Source organism: Lichenostomus cassidix, chromosome Z, assembly GCF_008360975.1.
Source record: "Lichenostomus cassidix isolate B80296 chromosome Z, HeHo_3.0, whole genome shotgun sequence".
In the NCBI taxonomy this organism is placed as follows: domain Eukaryota; kingdom Metazoa; phylum Chordata; class Aves; order Passeriformes; family Meliphagidae; genus Lichenostomus; species Lichenostomus cassidix.
Genome location: NC_139511.1, coordinates 20,342,591 through 20,359,673, shown reverse-complemented (window position 1 = coordinate 20,359,673; position 17,083 = coordinate 20,342,591). Strand labels below are relative to the sequence as shown.

Sequence of the window (17,083 nt, the reverse complement as noted above, 5' to 3'; positions counted from 1 at the left end):
ATGGCACATTTTCTGTCTCAGTTGTGCTACGACTATAACTAGAAGAAAGCCACAGAAAATAGTAGAGATCAAAAGATAACTTTAAGTCAATTTCCAAACTACTATTTAAGGGGAAAACAATATTCTACACAACTAGTAAGAGCACCTGGGTGGTGGTGGTAACCAGAGCTGCATTAGCTGCAACAATTCAGCCTCTCAGGAGTGTCAGTGCCTCATGGCAATGCTCCATACTTCTGAATGCCCTCCATAGCAGAGGCGTGGATGAGGACAGTATTCAGAGCCAACTCAAACTTCAGAACAGCCTTGATAAAACTGAATCTCACTACCCCTCAAATGAAAACACATTAACTTATTCTGACTTCATCTTTTGGAAAGCAGGGCAGCAAGTTCTGCAGCAGGCACAGGGCAGCTCAAGGGCACAGAGACTGACATGGGTCACAGAGGCATGAGGCAAGGGAAATCTCCCTTTTGCTCTCCAACCATATTCCTCCCAGTTCTAGCTCTCCTTTGTCTAGCACCCAGTATTTACTTTGGTTATCCCCACCATTGCAAGTTACTGAGACTTAAGACCTTCAGTTCCTTTGGTAGGTTGCTTATAGGCACATCTTTTCATTCTACTCTTAAGAAATTGCTCTTCCCATGCTACACAAGGCCTTACATGAGCTCCTGCCCAGTCTGCCCAAAAGCAAAGGGCCCCCTTTCTGCTCCAGAACTGGGAAATGAGTTGGGACACAGTAAAGAAGGAAGCAGTACTGCCTTGAAGAGACAAGTTTGCTCCATTTGGTTTTGCTTGGGGCCCCAAAGAAGAGTGTCTGCAAGACACAGTAACGGAAAAGAAGCAAACGCCAAAGAGGAATCAAGAGTGTTGGGAAGGAGTATGAACAGGGACCGAGCTAAGAGTCATCCACCGTTCCTGGTATCATCCTCACACATGCTAAAACGTTTTCCTGATGGCCATGAGAGCAGGCAGAATGCCAGAGCTGCAGCTGGGAAGCTCCACTGGTGCTGACGTTTGGGCTCTGATTCTCGCAGCTTCTTCCAGCTCCCCGCTCACCTGGGGCAGGTGCTTGCTGTGCCTGCACCTCGCTCTCCAACAGTACAGCTCTGCTCAATACACATTTCACTTCTACCGAGGGGCCCCAAAGAGATTCACATCCACTGCATTATCCATTACAAGATTTGATTATCTCACATAAAGTCAGCTCAAAAGCTGGGTTAGATCCACAAACAGCCCATTCCCTTGCCCCAAGCACTGTCATGTCATTATATAAAATCAGAGTGTTTCACTTAGTCCCAAGTACCATGTACAATATTAAGTTACAGCAGTAGGAAAAAAGTACACCGTTTATTTGACTACAGAAATAAAAGCTTGGTATTATACCATTATGACACTGCTTTGTCCAGAGTTTGTGAGGTAGAGCAACCGTGACAGAGAAGTGAAATGTTCACTGCAAGATTTCCAGAGAGTATTCTCAACAGCTCCAGCCTGTATGAAGCAGTTACCTCAACCATTCTGGCCTGGGAAAGCAGCCTTGCTGTTTTTAACATACAAAAGATAGATTTTCTACCATGACATAAGAGGACAAGTCTGTTGTTTCACTGACTCCTTCTGTTAAATCTCATGTTACTGCAATCTAACTGCACTTTCATTGCTTAAAAAGAAATCATTAAATAAAAAGATGTGTACATAAGAACACATCTTGTCCTACAAATGTGACTCCTAGTTCAAATGCCTCCTTACTAATTTATATTATCTTCAGCTATTTGTTTACTGAAAAAGTTTTCCCTAACAGTTACCAGTTTTACTGGTACAAGTATCTACCCATATCAGATTACAGTCTCTTCAAGAATATTCCAGCATACAGTTCTTATTTTCCACCAACAATACAAAATAGTTACAGATTATTTCCTTACACTTCCCCTACACTCTGTTGCAGTATGGGGCTCCCCCATTCATAAAATGGCAGTGTTCGTAGGAATAATGTACAAAAGGCATGCACAGTATTCAGGGATATTCTTCCTGAAGATGGTCTTTTAGAAGCATATCTTATATTTCTTAGGGTTTGGAGGAAGAAATAGTGAAACAATTTGTACTGCAACCCAGTCAGGCAGTTTTGTAATTCTTATAACAGGGGAAGCTCAAGGGAGGCTTCTACGGGGCTGTCACTGTTGAATGAAAGAGTAGCTGACATGTAAGAGTAAGTAGTTTTCTGATTTTTTCAACTCTCTTTAAACCAATCTTTTCCAAACACATGGTTCATAAAATCCCATAGGAACCTCTCTGTCATTTCCTGAAAAATAACTTACTTGGCTGTCCAAACTAAAAAACCTCTCCCTTGCCAATGATACACTGGCTATGGAAATCTAATTTGTAACCAAACCAAGATGCTACAAGATCTGACTTGGTTTTGGTATTTTTCTTTATTGGCCCTGCAGAGGACAACTGTTATAGAGATGACACCCTTTTAAAATCTCATTGTCACTGTGGTTACCTATTTGGCTAACTTCCTTACAGTCAAACTTAAGGGAAAATGTGTTGATGTTTTACTGAAAAAGGAAAAAGTTTATAACCCATGCTAAAACATATAGTTATACAGACAAAAATAAAATTAGCCTAATCTGCTCTATTTGTTCATCTGGATCATCTCAATGCCTCTTATCATAAATGTTCTACTTAGAGAAAAACTATGAACCTTTTCATGGAAAAGATTAGCTTTCCAATAGAAACAGCAATTTGGGATAAAATACTTGAATAGTACAAAAAATAACTGATGCCAGAAGTATATTTACAAGAAACAGATTAATTCTAAGTTGTATAAAATATAAGGAATCTTCCATTTTGTCACGAAATCCTCTGCTATTTTCTCTAGAGAGTCTGTAACGAGTCCTCTTACTTCCCAAGGCAGGATGCAATTCCTAACCACAATGGAAGTGCCCTCATATTGCAGCCAACTGAGCAGCAAGAAGCTCCTTTTTATGAAAGGTTAGACACAACACTAAATTTTTTCTAGAAACTTTGAATCTGTGTTACTCTTGTTTACACTTGAATTTCTTGTCTGGAAAACACCTGGGTGACCCAACGCCTCCAAAGCACAGATATTTTGTTTACAAAAAAAATGTAAATGGTGTCAAAGAAAAATATATACAAGCAGCAGGGTAATAAGCATTTAAAAGGAACTGACTTTCTACCATCTCATTTTCCATGGTATGTCTACCACAGTACAGGAATTTAGTATTTTTCTCTGCTGGTGATTAACAAAACACATATGTATATGAAACACAACAGGATTTAGTCAAGACACCATACACATAAGCTATTAAAATCAGCTCCACATTCATCATGGTGAGAGAAATCAGGAAAAAGAAATAATGAAAATCCACTTTTCCATTTCTTATTAGGGTCTCTGCAGTAATCCATCTGAGAAGTCTCTGCTCCTCTTTACCACATCAGTAGTCCATCCAAACAAATTTTTAAGAGCAGCAGTCAAAGGAGGTTGCTTTTCTAAATGCCTGTGCAACTTAGCAAAGATCCTTCCTATATTGCATTTAAATACTGTGATTACCCTATTTTCAGCCACAAGATGGAGGATTCAAATGCTGTTCTGTTAATAAGAAGATAAGCAGTCAGGATCCATATAACACCTTCAGGCACTTCCTTTCAAAGAGTTAAATCATCCAAACTTCCACTAAATTGGAATTGGTCTGTCTTCCAAAACGGAAACCTCATTACCTCTGTGATTGCCTGCCATCTGTGTTACTCTTACATGCAACTGACAACACTATTTCAAACATCAGCACTCATTCCTGGAAAGAAGAGCCACTGCATCAATTTATCAAAGAATGCCATCCTGCTCACCAAAGGTTTCCCTTGCCAGGTCAATCTTTGGAATGGTAATTCAAACTGGGACAAAGAAATAAGCTCAAATAGATAGAATGCAGTTTTCTTACTGGACTAGGCCTGCTGTGACTGAGACAAGACCTGAAAGAAGTTACCAGGATTTGGTAATCAATGTATAAAGTTGCAGAAAATCAAATGCTTCTTCGTGGGCAAGGAAGGTGGAGAGAATGCAAGTGACAAACTCTGTACAGCTACTGAAAAACATACAACACCAGCTACCACAAAGAGTGCTCAAAAATAATACAATATTGTGCCCAAATTGAGATTTGAGTTTTTGAGCTTCTGAATTTATATGCTGTGACTAACAGAGTATTTATACAGTTGGCTTGTTGGCCACAGTGAATGCAAATATTCCTGAGCCAGATTTAAACAGGCTCAAGGACTGGTGACAGCATTAACAGTTGCAGCAGCAGGGGCAGCACACTCTGCATACCTCATCATAAAGTTTGGACAAAGCTCAGTGCCAAGAGGGCCAGCCTGGCTCTATCCCAGGTATGTCTATGGGAACTACAGTCAGCCAGGTGCAGGCATCCCGCAAAAGGGAGCAGGTGAGCATGAAGTTCAGAGCAGGGTTTTGATTTTATTTGAACATAAAGGACTAACACAGGGAAGAGAAATATTTCCGAACTTGCTTTCTTTACAGTAGAAAACACAGCAAGTAGGCAAATCACAGACACTTCAGGCAGAGAACTATACTGACAGTGAAAGAGCTAAGGCAGCACAGATTTTGACTCAATCAGCCACATCGGAGAAAAGGCAACATCTAAACCATTTATGGAAACTGCTTCCAGTACAATCATTCTATAGCTTCAAAGGCAGTAAAGATACTAGGATAAACCAATATCCAGTATAATATACATAATCAAAATATCCTATTAATAATTTTGTGATACAAGATTGAATAACCTATCAGAGAACACTGGTTGTATAATCACATATTAATAATTTCAAAGACATGAAAACTGATTCAGTGAATGTTATTTTGCAACTGGTCTCTCAATCACTTGGAAGGTGGTGAGGCAAGTTATCAACTAATTACATGCCTGCACATTTATTCAGCCAGGTAAGGTTTTAGGTATCCAGCACATTTCTAAGAGATTTTATATAAGTTATAAATTGAATCTGATGTGGAAACTGTGGAAATAAAAACATGCATGCTGCAAACAAAGCAACAATATGTGGATGATTGAAAATTGTGCCAGAAGTTTTAACTGCTGTCTGTTGCTTGAACTGATAATACAATGCAGCAGCCTCCTCAAATGTTAACTCAAACCATCAAACAGTACTATTCACAGGTCTAATAATCTGTGACTGCCTTTTACTCAATGAAGAAGAGAATTAAAGATACAGCCAAGTACAGACTCTGAAAGAACTAACTTGGCTTGAACACTTCAGTAAGAAAAGCTAGCCACTTCCTAAACACAACATTATGAGGAAAGAGAATCCATACACTCATTTTAGCTGAAATTTGAGCCACATTTAATGTCCTGGGTTCTTGGGTGTGAAAGAAATCTTCATTTATTGTACTAGAAGACCTGATGCTCATCATGAGCAGATATCAAACATGTCCCCTATTTAAATACATACAGACTTAAACTCCTAAATTCAGTTGGACAAAAATACCACCAAGAAAAAAATTACAGATACCACTAAGAAGTCTTACAGGTACAATAAGATATTATCACAGGTATCACCCCTTCCCTCATTCGGAGGCTTCAAATTTTCTTCTTGCTTTATTATGAACTTAGTGAAAACTTCCCTATGCAAACCTCTTTGAATCTTGACATTTTCCTGCTTCTCACCTTTCGAATGGAACAGAAAAACTTTTGCCCTTTCTATTCACACAAGATGCTGCCATAAATAACTTTTTCAAATGTTTTTTCTGTTACAAAGATTCTATTATTGCGAAACTGCAATGCCTCCCTGCAGAAGGAATGCAAATGCCTTGTTTACTCTAAGTTTTCAGTTGCAGCAAAAGTTGTTTCTTGTACAGGTTTACAGGAAGTGTGATTTCTCTGTTTACAGGGCAGAAAAAAATGCGACTAACCTTAACCTACATGTGACTAAGAAGTCATCTCCACGCTGCCTTAGCAAGCAATTGCTCATCTTTCTGTATAACCTCTGTCCCTACTTACCTCTTCTTTAACCACATGTTTGTCACAGGTAAGAAATCTAAAGGGGTAATGCAGGGGGACGTTAATCTGGCATCAGCTCATTCCTCACCCTCCTGTTTCATGCTGCAGCTTGGACACACTGCTGTTATTTTTTTTTTACCATCTCAGTAACATTTGAAGAGGACCTGAGATGGAAGTAATTTAATAAAATGCATTATAGAAGTCAATTACAGAGCCAGAAGCAATTAGAATAATCTAATATTTTCCATTACAAGACTGTTCTTGGTTACTTCTAGTTTTGCCAACCTTTAATTTTTGGGCTTAGATTTTCTGTATCAGGTATGTGATTCAGACAGAAAATATTTTTAGAAAGTTACAGCTGAGACACTCTAAACACATACTTAAAGAAAAATATATTTTACATCATCCATGCCAAAAAACCCCAGTGAAAAACCCAAAACCCAATCCAAAACAAAACCCGAACTGTTTTACTCAAATTCCTCCAAGATGTGGACAAGAAGACCAGGAAGACATCTGGGAGGCAAATTTAGCCAACTCATAAATTTCAGGAAAACTGCCTGACTCCTAACAAAACTTTGCAAAGAGTATGTTCATAATGTAGGTTTTCCAATAGGATAGGCACTGCCAGTGCTCTGTTATTTTCACAGTGTGTCTGATCTGACTGAAAGTTCATGGCATCTCCACGAAGTTAGGACAAATTTCAGACCTACAGAATGCTCTTCTATTCAGGAATAGCTATTAATGTTAGGGAGCAGAAGAAGGATTGGAGGACATTTTAAAGTTTTTGTAAGAGATAACGGACAGGAATCTATGCTATGGCACAAGCAAACACCACCTGAGAAGACCATACTGCGTTACCATTAAAATAAGGTGGCCAACGAAGAGTAGAAGTGGTTTGTAGTCTGAAATACTCCCGCTCCTGTATTCTTAAAGGGAATGCTCAACTTCAGTGTGTATGAATCAGAACCATATGTCACTGCATTTGCTTGCTGTGAAAATCCACTGGTAACACACAGTACCCCTGTCCCTCCCTCCACAGCTGGATGACAAAAACTCAAGCATCTCTTAGTCAAGAGGTCTGTATTAGGGGCCTCAACCAGTTACATGTCTGGGGCACTACCTAGACAAATTATATATATTCCATTCCCTTAATTTCCAGTCACCTGCTCAGGGCTAAAAGAAGAAAAAGGAGAAACTGTTAAGAAACAATCATTGTGAATTTAAACGCTCACAGTGCCATTTAAGCTTTTCACACAATGAAACCCATGCCACTGCAAATGCCTACTTGCAGCAGCCAGCCACATGCTCCTTTTCCCCACTGAGTGTCCACTTAGCTCAGAATGCAGGACTGACAATGTTGTGGGAAAAAATGAGCAAAGGACAACATCCTTAGGGGCTCCTTCCACGTGAGAACTAAAAAAAACATTTAAAAAGGGATGAAAACCACACATATAGAAAAGTATGGCAAATAGCAACATCATGGTTACTTTGAAAACTTTGTATCTAAAATCCAAGTGCTTCTGCAATGCTGAACACCTTATTTCATGGTTTTTTTCCCTAAAAAAAACGACTTAGAGCATCCTGATTTGGCATAATTCAGATGCCTGAGGTTAAAAGTCCAAGCTCTATTCCCATATCTTTCTATTATATTATAATATTCTATTATAAATCTATTCCCATATTTTTCTTTCCACTGAAAACAACATTTTCTTTTAAATCCTCTAACCATTCTTTTTAAAGAACCAATGAAAAATCACTGCATGCAAAGATCACTCAATTTTTCTAGAAAAATAAGACTATCACTAGACCTAGTGCCAAATCTGGCTTATTTAATAGCTTCATTGGAAAATGTATATTAGATAAACACTGGAGCTGGGGCCCAGAGAGGTAGTGGAGAAAGCCAAAACATGATGGGACATGACCCTGTGGAATCTGATCTACAATGGCCCTGTTTGGAGCAGGGGTGATGGTGGGGGGTGTGCCTGGACCTCCATGGGCCCCTGCCAACCTAAATGACCTTATGATCCTATGAAAGCTCCTTCCAAGGGCAGGAAGAAAAGTAAAGAGATTAAAAAAATAGCTTCTTTTTCTATGCTCATTTTTGGAAGACACTTAGAAGACCCAGTTATACATTCATGACTGTCACAAATTTTAGTTTATTGGGATTTTTTTGTTATCAACCAGTAATTCGCTCTTTTGCAAAGTTTCTCTGAAGATCCCATTGCAATATTGTGAAGAAGGTGAGTGGGACAGAAGATGATAGATATTCTCATTAGCTTCATGTTGTAAGAGTCTTTCATCTTTCCAACCAGGTCCAGGGAGAAAACCCTTTGGTCCAAAAGTTACTATTCAAACAGCAATTTATTTGCAATTGACAAATTTCTCCCTAAATTACAAAGAATGCTGGTTTGTTCATATGGAAATTCCAGTGATCCAGGAAGGAATCTAAGCATGCCTCACCCTTCTGGTTCTTTTTATTTCCTCTGTGACTTCCAAAGTGCTTTCTCATACATTTATTATTTCCATTCCAAACAAGAAAAACATTAGCTTTTGTGGGTCCTACAAACCCAAGAGCGAAATGTCTCAGATTGTTGATGATCTAACAGCATCTTCATCGCTGTTATCCCTGCAGAGTATAGCCCACTGCCTGTAACACTAGCAATAACTGGAGCTTTCCATGTGTCATAAAAATTGCTGAATTAATGAAGAAGTAATAATGATCTTAAAATTACACACTGATTAACACATGTATATAACACAATGAAAGTCACTATTTAATCCTATGCTATATGATTAGGATTTAACATGAAGTTTCTAGCTGTAGAAGCCTTTTCTATGTTCAGAAACCTGCACGCTATCAACCTATGTTCAATGAAACATACTAAAAATTGGAAGTTCAGCACCATTTTGCAGTGAAATTAATTTAATATCCAATAAATTTATATAAATTTAAATAAACTACTCTCTTTTTCCATGTTTATCAAAATTGGTCCACAGTGTAATAAAAATCACAAGATCTATGCTCCACTAATCTACACCAATTCAAACCACGCAGACTCATGCAAAAAGTGCCCAATTCTGTGTATGCATCCTAAAATGCAGCAGAAGAAAGCATTATGCTGTCAAAGCAAACTATTATTAAACATGCAGCATGTAAGAGGAATGGTACCATTGGTTAAAAATAAGGGTCTCCAAAAATGCTGAAGGACGTCAAAATGACCTTTTTTAGGCCCACTGCCTGTTTAGCAGACAAATGAAGCAAACACCAGTCTTAAAATGCTACTAAAGTCCCAAAGACACCCAAATGATCTTCATCAACAAAAAGCAGCTCCGTTTCTAGATGAACAACAAAAGCATGTGAGAAATAGAACAGTAAAAAAACCCCGAAAAAACAAATCTTGTAAGCACAAGGTTTTACATCTAACTAACAATACACAAATGTGAAATTACCTATTTACACTGCTACATCTATATGCATTTCAAAGTTGTTTAGGTTTTGGAGTATTTTTGTAATTCTGAGGTACCAGAAAACATTGAGTAATTAATGAACACATTGTGTTTAATACATAAATTAATCAATCAATCAATCAATCAATCAATCCACTGCCTGCTTGTAGTAAGAGGCATTAAAAATATTAACATATCAGGAATAGAAGCCTGAAAATAGTTTCCATGTTTTATCTTGTTCTTAAAATGGGAACTTAAACGCCTGAAATTTTTGGTGTAAAGTCCCACTAATGACTAAACAATGACACAATACCTCCTCTCTTCTACTTCCTTCATACAAGCTTACTCACAGTGCTGTGATACCAGCCTCAACAAATCTTCTTCAACAGATTATGGTCCAGTCTAAAATAAATTAAAACATGTTTCTTCTTCTCCCACCTTGCATTTAAGGTATCTTAATCAGTGAAAAGTTAGAACTTTCTAGACTTTTGTAAATGTGAAAAAAAGGTTCCCTGACTAAAAAAAAACTCAGGTGACTTGCTTCCAAATCAGATTTCTACTGTCGCCTCTCAAGACACCTATTTACATGAAATCTCTTATAGTTTCTCTGCCTGTATAAAATGCAGATGCCACTGCACATCAGGCCTGTGTTTGCCTCTTTGCACAGACAGTCCAAAACAGTTTTCCTGATCTGTTTCAACTTGAAATGTTGTCAATATATGGATTGTCTTGCTTTCTAATTCAGTGAAAAATCTAGTTTTCCATTAGTCTCTGCCTTTCTAATTTTCGATACAGCTTTACTAAATGTAATTATTAAAGGCAGATTCAAGAAAGCAATTACTGAGCTACTGGTTTGTATCTCTGAAGTCTTAATAAGGAACAAGAAGTTGAACTGACAGAAACACTGCAAAATCTGTAAATTAAAAAAAAAAAGCCAAACCAAAACAAACCATGTCCTTAGTTTATTATGTACAATACAACAGACAGAGAAAAAGAATATGGACAATTACTATATGTTTGGGGCAACCACACAACCATCTGTTACCTCAAATGAGTTTTAATCTTTTTATCACTGGGCAGTGTATTAGAATTGCAAATTCATTTCAGAACTACTGCAGAAATAGCTCTAGAAAGAATCTCAAAAATATAATATCCAGAATGGGATTGCAAACAATGGAAAGTGGCATTTTTGGGGGGATTTTTAATGTATTCTGGAGATTACAGTATTTGGAGGTTTTGCACTGGGCTATGAGATATCTAATCTCACTTGCCAGTACAAGGAACTAAGTAAAATAAAGCTTTTTTTGTAAAAAAAAAAAAAGTAGACAATATACCTTAGATTGGCCTAAACCTATAAAGTATCCTAATGTATAGGTGGGCACTAAGTCTAAGCAGAGCCTTCTTGCTAGCTTCTAGAGAATCATTCTCAAGATTTGAGTCCTGACATACAAGACTGCACACAGAATATCTTCCTGCTGTGTAATGACCTCCTCCACCTCATGAGTCAATCACCTCCCTTTCTCTCCCACAAAAAAGTGGATAATATCCTGGTCATAATGAATTCAGCTACCAAAGTCCTACTTAACAGCCACACCTTGACACTGCTCTTTTTGTTACAATTACTGTATGCACACTAATATTGTTTGGTCATTTTTTGTATCAGAAAAAGTGGCAACATTTGTTATTTGTGAGACAGCAATACTGGTTCTGAGTGACTTCATGAGGCAAATTAGAAATCAAAATGAAATAATCTGAATAATACTCTTATTTAAAATAAACATCAGCCTACACAGAGCTGTCCAGCAGCCTCCGTTTCACAACAATTGTTCATAATACACAGTAAATTAACTGAAATATGCTAGTAGAGTAACAACTGATGACATAGCATCATTTATTTTATGTTCCATTGTACTAATTACAAATTTATAATGGCAGATTAGCACCTGGTCATTCCCTGTACACAACACAAAGCATCAAAAAACTGACAATATAAAGAAAAGGTAGAGGTATGATCTGATGTCCACGAAAACAGGGAATACATGTAATTTAGAGTGGTTATCTTGACTATTCTTAATCAAGTTTCATGCCAGTCTCAAAAAACCTGTTCTAAGTGTTCCACATGAGGAAAATTATTGTCTGAAAGTCCTCTTGAAAACCCCTTAGAGACAGAGGTGATGGCAACCTGAGAGCCTAGACTGAGAACTCCAGAAGTCAATGGGAATCGTGACACCTCCTCTGAATCCAGGCCTCTTATCTGAGACATCCTGGTACATATGAACAGTATGGCCAGTGACTGGTGAAGACCCAATGTCCAATACATATGCACTGACCTCATGGCACATGCCCAAAATCTGCCACAGCAGAAGCATAGGCTTTTCTTCATAGAAGTCAAGCTTCAGTGGAGTGGATGAAAACACTAAAGCATTATAACATTGTTAAGGCAACAAAGACATTGAAGAATCACAGAAGGGTTTGGGTTGGAAGGCACTGTAAAGATCATGTAGTTCTAACTCCTCTGCCATGGGCAGGGACACCCTCCTCCACACCAGGTTGCTCGGAGCCCCATTCAATCCGGCCTTGAGCACTTCCAGGGATGGGGCATTCACAGCTCCTCTGGATAACCTGTTCCAGTGCCTTACCATACTCACAAGAAATAATTTCTTTCTTATATTTAATTTAAATCTACTCTTTTTCAGTTTAACTCCATTGCCCCTTGTTTTATCACTACACAGTCTTGTTAAAATTCCCTCTTCAGCTTTCTTGTAGGCTCCCCTTAGGTACCGAAATGTTGCTATAAGGTCACCCCAGAATCTTTTCTTCCCTAGGCTGAACAATCTCCAATTCTCTCAGCCTTTCCTCATAGAAGCAGTGCTACATCACTCTAATCATCTTTGTGTACTTCCTCTGGACTTACTCCAAGTGGCCGGTGCCCCTCCTGTGCTGAGGACCCCAGAGCTGGATGCAGCACTGCAGGAGGGGTCTCGCTGGAGCAGAGTAGAGGTGCAGACAGTGAACTCCATTAAACTCCTGTATGCACATGCACACACCTTCACACTGAGATAAAACTCTCACATTCTCAGCAGTTTTGCCAGTGGCCAGGAGAGCAAGGTGGAGTGCAACCTGATGTGAGTGACATTGGTATTACAAGTAGGCCAGATCTCTCTGCTAACACACCAGCAAGTATTAATTTATATTACAAAACCCATAAATTTTTTTAGGAGCAGATTTCATTTTACTGATGTATTTAGTTTCTCTTCAAAATCTGTATTTTGCTTCTTATATGGCAGCAAATATAGTAAAGACATATATACATATGGCAGGATATATATATATATATATATATATATACACTGCATAGGAAAGATTAAACCAACTTTCAAGATGAAAGGCCAAATACCATGCACCTGTTCAAACAGCTTAAATGTTTATCTACCCCGAACCATCTACTACAGAAACTTCCTCTTCTCACAGGAAACTGTGCTCTGGAACTCTTCTTGTAAATTCCTTTGAGTATAATAGGATCAAGTATTTCCACAGTGTGAAGATCCATAATACAGCAACTATAAATGAAACACTGAGTAATACTAAACTCTCTCCTCTTCATCCTAACTCCTGGCAGCTGATCTTCATTGTAATCATGAAGTGTATCAAAAAGACTTCAAATTAGAAAAAACATTTCAGCTACAATTCCCCACTATGGAATATAACTGTTTTCAAAGTTAGTCCTCCCGTGACATTTTTGAGAGTATTTTTAAGCTTCTTCACAACTGAAAAACAACATAAGCAACCAAAACACCTCAATTTTTTGATTCTGTGGTGAACTACTGAAGTAAGTTCTCTAATGCTTTGAAAGAGTATGCTAGCACGAACAGATATTTTACTCATTGTATGATGCCTAGAAGAACATTTCTGACATTTATTTATTCTTCCTTCATTTTAACATCAAGTAGGACCAAAACGCAAGAATAAAAATAAAAGTAACTTCTTAATGGGCCATTCTATTCAGTGCTGTCCTGTAATACAAAAGTACCTTTTATTCTCTTTGGTCTTTTTGAATGATTTGACTTGTACAAGCCAGAGTCATTTTGTTGCATGCTTATGGAAAATGAAAAATCTTGTCTGTAGCAATCTCAAATCATTTATACACAGCAGACATCAGCTGTCATTTATGTCTATCCCAGCAGTACACTCCCTCCCCCACTTCTCTCTTTAGTCTAGGTGAGCTGTCAAGTTTCTAGTTTCTGATGTGTATTTACATCATTCAATGACATCTGACAGTAGTGAAAGGCCACAGAAAACTGCTTATTGATCAGAGCAAAACTAGTTGACGGAACAGATGAGGTTGTATCACAGAAATGCAGCCACACTCAGGTGATGACATTTTGCTCCCTTGTATACAAGTGCTTAATGGAATACAACTTCATTATATCATGCCACTAGTGTTTAAAGAATTGCACAGTTCTCATGAGTGTTTTGTCTATGCGGTGATGAGGACAATCTATTTGTACTGGTACCAATATATTACTAACCTGTTTTGCTCATGAACACTTGCAAACTACCAGCCAATGTGTCCTGAAGAATACAATAAGAGACACTGAAGACTCAATCTTGCCAAAATCTAATTGAGCTGACCTTTTAAAAAAAGATGGAATTACCATTTAGGGAGCCAGATCTACTTGAGATTCAGTTCTGCAGAATTCTGTGCTGCTTAGTAAAGACATTTTAAATGACCACTTTTATGCTTGGGACCGGTACAGTTTCCCAGTGGAAGTGATAACTCATCATTAGTATTTCAGAGGTTATTATATCAACTTGTATGAGAGTCTTTCAAACTGTATTGATTTAAATGCTGAGGAGTTCATGGGCAGAGGCTCTCCATACAAAATGCCCTAGAGCCAAAATATTAATTTTCTTATTTTCATTACTTTCTGCTTTTGTTATCTCAAACAGAAAACTCATTTTCCACAGAGTAACCTGTCAGGATATAATTATAGTACACAACCATTTCTTACAGAAAAAATGCAGAATCTATGTCTGCATTAGCAAACAGGACAGTGATAGCACTAAGCAAACTGCAGTGATTAAAAAAAGCAGTATGTTGCAAGTAGTACATGAAGACCTTGAAATCACGAAACTTTTAGGGGTACAGCACAGACATCATATTGCTTTCCATTTAATTTCTTACAGAAGACAGCAGCAGTAGGTTTTTGTTTCCAAGAAAAAATCCAGAAGGAAAAATGGCCAATGGCCCAAAACTTGCTCTTGGTAATGGGTAAGTGATGCTCTTGGTAAAGGGTAAGTGATGCTCTTCACAATGGGTAAGTGATGCTTAACTTTCTCAGTTAAGCCTTACATTCAGGCCAACTGCTTACAAATGAATACAGTCTTCTGATTCAAAACAAAACTATTTGCCACCTCACACACAGAAAATTCTTTCCATTTCAAGCGGAAAGAGATAAAAGACTCAGTTCTCAGAGAAGGCATTTCCCATACCTTGACTTAGCAAACAGCATGAAACCAGAGGTTGACTAAATCCAAATCCCACAAAACTAGAGAAATCCAAGCTTTAGAAATAACAGAGAAATGCATGTGAATAATGTCTAAAACAAGCAGAATACATCTTCTACTATCTCACAGTGGAAACAACATGGATTAATCTGTACAAACTTACTAACAAAAAAGGAAAAAGGTAACAGCAGTCTTGCTATTTTCAGTCCAGCTGTAGCACCAAAACTTTCAGACAAAAACAATTAACTGTTAGAAGTGTCTTGCTCTTTTCTTGGTGCTCTTGTAATGCACTTCCTGCAAAAAATCTAGAAGAATTTTGCTTTCAGACTAAGAAAACTTGGGGTAAACTGAGATTTTTTCAGAGGTCATCTGGCTAAGTCTGATTCAAACTACAGGTACAGAGCAATTACTTTTCCCACTCTAATAAATCTTTTTAATTCCTCTACAGAGAAAAAATAAAAAGTCAACACAACAGTTACAAGACTGAATTTATTTTATTAACCCTGGCAAAACAATTTCCTCATTTTGTTGGGTTTTTTTGGCTTCTTCTTCTCTTCTCAGAAACAGATAAATTATCTCACTGAAACTTAAGAATTTCAATGTGTACTAATTATTTGTGATGGAAAATCCCAACCCAGAAGCCAATATTTACAATGATTCACAAAAATGAAACCAAGAACTCATTCATAGCAAATAGCTCCCAAATATATCTTCAACATTCTTCACAGGTAGCTCAGTATGTATCGAACAGAAACTGTGTCATCTCAAATGCTATGGCTAGCTGTCAGCATTTGTTTGCACATATACAAAACCATGCATACTTAATACACAGATCTAAGGGGAAAATAGAAGATGAAGAAACAGTCACACTTTAAATGCATATGGTGCCAAATGTCTGAAAAGCAAACTGTCTGCAATGTTCTTGAAGTTACTGGGAAGGGAAGTACCCCAGACAATAGCCAAGTATAGATACAATGCTATTTTATGTATATTAGAGAAACTTATTTTAGCCCTGAGGGTTTTTTAAACAAAGAAAAGAAAGACAAAGAAGTGTTCTGCATTCTGCTGTAAAAGCTTTTACTGCATAATCTTTTAATCATAAGAACTCAAAAGTATCGAGAAGAATATCTTTACACAAGAAGCTGAAGACAAATTACATTTTGTTCCTTCCAAGTCTGGCTCTTGTACTTTGTGCTTATACAGAAAACAGGAAATTCTCTTCATCTCAGTTGTCTGATATGCATAAATATCTGGGCTGAAAGCCTTGAAACTGATACTGATGGTGGCAGCAATTCATAACCAATTATGAAAAAAACCAAAAAAATCCCCTAAGTGAACCTCCTTTTAACTTAACTGTGGATCTAAAACTATTTGTTTTATTTGAAACATAAAGTATCTGTCCAAAGCACGAGAAACATCTACCTGCATTCAATGAAGTCACCCTGAAAATTAAGGATACACTATTTAGTATTAATAATTCCCAAATTGTGCTAATACCTTGAGTTAGTTCTCAGAAAAAATATGAAGCCACCCTATTACCACCCTATTAGAACAGGAGTCAAGAGAATGGGAAACAGAGATATAACAGGTTGCTGACATAAAGATACATTGAGGATGTGCAGAATTTGAAAGTGAATTATGAGGAACACACTTCACTCTTTCAGTCTTTAGATAACGTAAAACAATTTTACATCTGATAATGTTATTACTTAACTCCTTTTAGATTCAGCTTTTATTTTCCTATGGCAGATCCTAACTGCACCATGCAATAATCCAAATGACTTGCTCATATTTAGGGCACCATTTTAATATTCCTTTATTTCACTACACAAAAACATACATCAAAGGCATTTGTTTCTGTTTTAGATGACATAGAAGACCTTTTCTTCCCTGTGAATAATTAACAAAAAGTCTACATCACTTCAAAAGAACAGAAACTGACTCTTTATGACAGGGATATATGAACTGGGTAAATGCCCAAGCCATTGCTCAGAGCATGCCTGTAGCAGTATCATCACTTCTTCCTGGACAGGCACACTTAGCTGAAGCAATGACTTTTCTGTTTTCTTAGTTAAACTCAATGGAGTTAAAGTCA

At 37.5% G+C, this 17,083-nt stretch overlaps 1 protein-coding gene across 7 annotated transcripts in view; it reads right to left on the bottom strand.

The window, feature by feature from the left end:
• SNX24 (sorting nexin 24) overlaps positions 1–17,083 on the bottom strand; it is an 89,581-nt gene that overhangs the window by 49,339 nt on the left and 23,159 nt on the right. The window lies entirely within an intron of this gene.